Genomic DNA, 341 nt, shown 5'->3' with positions numbered 1-341 from the left:
TGTATATCTCAGTGGCGCTAGCGGTTGGCGTCAACATGAATACATTGGTGGTTCAGTGGGAGAATTCTTGCCTGCCACGAGGGAGGCCCGGGTTCGATTACTGGCCAATGCAATGAACTTTTATTTATCAGATATTACCCAGAGGTTGTGAGCATAATGTATACTGGTAGATATGGTGAACATGAACTGCAAAGAGAAGGAGATTCTGCCACATCATCACTTTGCATTACACAAGTTGTATTGTCAAAGACGGATTATGAGCATCACAGGCAGCTGCTGTGAGCCTAGTAGGTATGCCCTTGACTCCCCTGACATTGAATTAACTTTCTCTTCTTCTCATG

The sequence above is a fragment of the Nanorana parkeri genome, unplaced genomic scaffold (genome assembly GCF_000935625.1).
Source record: "Nanorana parkeri isolate BGI_ZX_2015 unplaced genomic scaffold, ASM93562v1 scaffold784, whole genome shotgun sequence".
Lineage (NCBI taxonomy): Eukaryota > Metazoa > Chordata > Amphibia > Anura > Dicroglossidae > Nanorana > Nanorana parkeri.
This window is presented reverse-complemented; position numbering follows the sequence as displayed.